The following is a 3,101-nucleotide window of genomic DNA, read 5'->3' as shown; positions in this document are numbered from 1 at the left end:
GCCCTCAAAGCTTCGCTTCTCGGGCAAATATTTGTTTTAAGAACAACAAATTTCCGCGGGGCAACTATCAGCCGATAGTTCCTCGACAGAAACACTCTATTGTTTAAATAGTGCCCGTCCGAGGAAAATTCCCAGATGGATAGTAATCGTCCGTGAAAATATTTCTGTAAAAAAGCCTGCTTATAGAAAATAAACCATTGAAATTGTAAAAGAGTTTTTTTTTGTCCGTTTTGTTTTTCAAATTTTACATTTTGCTTTCACGCGTTTCGTCTAAAAAAGTGTAAAACGATTCAATATGATTTTTGAACTGGCGCGCGGAAGAAAATTTAGTGGTGAACAATAAAGACAATAGAGTGTTTATGTCTCGGAACTATCGGCCTGATAGTTGCCCCCTGGAAATTTGATATTCTTAAAACTAGCATATTTGCCCTCGAAGCTTCGCTTCTCGGGCAAATATGTGTTTTAAGAATATCAAATTTCCGCGGGGCAACTATCAGCCGATGATTCCTCGACAGGAACACTTAACAAATGGTAAACGCCATAGCGTGCACTATTGAGTTATGGATGCACGCGGGAGGTTGCTAAGCTCGAACGAAGCTTAAGAGTCGCACGAGGCGATAGCCGAATGCGACTCTAGCTTCTTGAGTGCTTAGCAAACCTCCCAAGTGCATCCATAACTCAATAGCGTACGCTATGGCGTTTACCATTTGTTTTACAACATAACATTGAGACATTGGAACAACAGAAGTCCTTTTATTGAGCCACATCACAAAAAAATGTTCGTGTAGTCTTACATGACAAGAGAAAACAAGCGCGCGAAAATTCATTCATGACAACCGACTGCACACCAGTAACTCGATAAAGTTTCATCTTCAGACAACTGTGAAGACAGTTTCGCATTTCTGGCAGAAGAACGTCGGCCATTACTTTGGAAACAATGTCTGTCAAAAGATTTGCTTTGTAAACATTAGCACACACGTCAGCAGCGTACACTTATGAGCAAATAGTAGACGCTAAATTAACCAATCAGAGCGCGCGCTTTGCTTTAGTTGTGTTATAATATTGTTTTTAAAATTTAATGATCACGTTTCTGCTTATCGGCTACTAACGGCTCCCGCTGCCGCGGCCCTATTGTTTTCGTTACACTTCTTAGTCGGGGCGTTACTTAAATAGAAATCTCGAGCTCATAATCTAATTGCTTAATAGTTCACCGCTAAATTTTCCTGCGTTGTCATTGGCCAAAACTGAGCAAGAGTTACGATCTCGCGCGGGCACTATTCAACAACTAGTAGTAATCAAATTGCAAAGATTATGAGAGTGCGTTCGACGCTGTCACTTTAATATAGATACCCTAAATGATTCCCCTAGCTGACTTTCAACCTTTGTCTATTGCTAAAATCAGCGTTTTTCATCAACAATCGGAGTTTTACAGACAGATATATCGTAGTGTCAAAGTCCATGCCAGTGAACAGGTCCCCTGTGTACGTTGCATGACGGCGCCAGTTTCCGTAGCCGTCAAAAGTTTAATAGGACTTAAATATTTACATCAGCCTTCAAATTTCGTGATAAATATTCCCACATTAACTATGCGTAAAAACTAATTTGTAAAAGTATACATTTGTTCACAAACATTATTCTAAGTTGAAAGCTCAATTAAAAGCAAACATTTGCAATCACGTGCTCGTTCATCGAAAACAAACACTCTCCGTGCGACTGATTCGAGTATTTCCCCTGATGAATAAAGTAGACAGTGTTTACATTTCCGTTCCTTGGTTCATGCACATCAAACTCACTCTTATGTGTCTTGCCTTCAGAGTACTTTTCCACCGATTCCAAACAATATTCGACCGGATAAAGACTGAGCTATCTGTAGCGACTGGAACTAATCAACAAATGCAATCAAATACAGCTGTTCCCAGGTTCAGTGACGGTTGACATCCCAAAGCCAAGGCGATTCAAAGTCGTGTTCGTGAGTATGTAAAATAAACAAGGAAAATTCCCTCAGATTCCGATAAACGCTACCGTCACCAAACTCCAACGCTGAGATCACAAAATGGCAAAGCCTACAGCGACTGAATGGAAAGAAAAATCCAGCGCAAAGACGACCTCACATAGCCTGCTCACATTTATCACCTCTTATTAGTAACGGTACCAGTTAAGTGGTCGTGACATGCCCCTGCAAAAATCAAGCGGGGTGGCCATTTTAGTGTCCTTAAAGGAATGTGAATTTTTCTGCATATAGTCGTGCAATTAGATTATGAGCTCGAGATTTCTAGTTAAGCAATAGAGTGTTTCTGTTGAGGAACTATCGGGAAATTTGATGTTCTTAAAACAAATATTTGCCCGAGAAGCGAAGCTTCGAGGGCAAATATGCTATATGAGTTAAGGGGGCCACACTTTGAAAAAGATAATTTTGTCCACACTACGGCGGAGAAATTTGAAAACGCAACTTTATTTCTACGGTTTGGCCTACAGTCCACACTAATCCGTCACGAAAACGGAGCTTTTCGAAAACGTTCTTCAAACCGGAGGAATTTGAAAACGCATGGTGAAAACGCCGGCTTTTCGTTTTAGTGAGCCGGGATGGAAAACATTTTGAAAACGGAGCTTTCCGAAAACGATGACGAGTTTTCCTCGAACACAAATCCAAAATGACCGGTGATTGTTGCGTTTTTAATTTTCTCCGGGGTTTTGAGAGTGCAAATACCGTTTTCAAATGTCTCCTGCGTAGTGCACGGTGGCGCGACCTTAGATTCGATGATCAAAACGTCATTTGACTTATCAATTGATTAGAGCAAGCGGTTTTATAGTGCAACATAAATCGACCGGCGATCATACGACCTCGTGAAGAGGATAAATAGCATGAAAAATTGACCTGATCGCAGGTTCATAGAAAGCGTAATGTTCGAGTCAGTCGCTTGATGTTACTATTTTAAAAACGGTAGACGATAAGAAATCAGTGCTCGATGCGTCTTCTTCTCCAAATCACTCTTATTGACTCTCCTCAGCCGACGCAGCACAATATCGCTGGAAAGTGGTTTCCATGTTATCGCAAATGTTGTTCAAATGTTCAAATGTTGTTGTTTATAGTGGTCAATGCG

This window comes from Orbicella franksi, chromosome 10, assembly GCF_964199315.1.
Source record: "Orbicella franksi chromosome 10, jaOrbFran1.1, whole genome shotgun sequence".
In the NCBI taxonomy this organism is placed as follows: domain Eukaryota; kingdom Metazoa; phylum Cnidaria; class Anthozoa; order Scleractinia; family Merulinidae; genus Orbicella; species Orbicella franksi.
The sequence above is the reverse complement of the archived record's forward strand: the minus strand, read 5'-3'. Positions refer to the sequence as shown.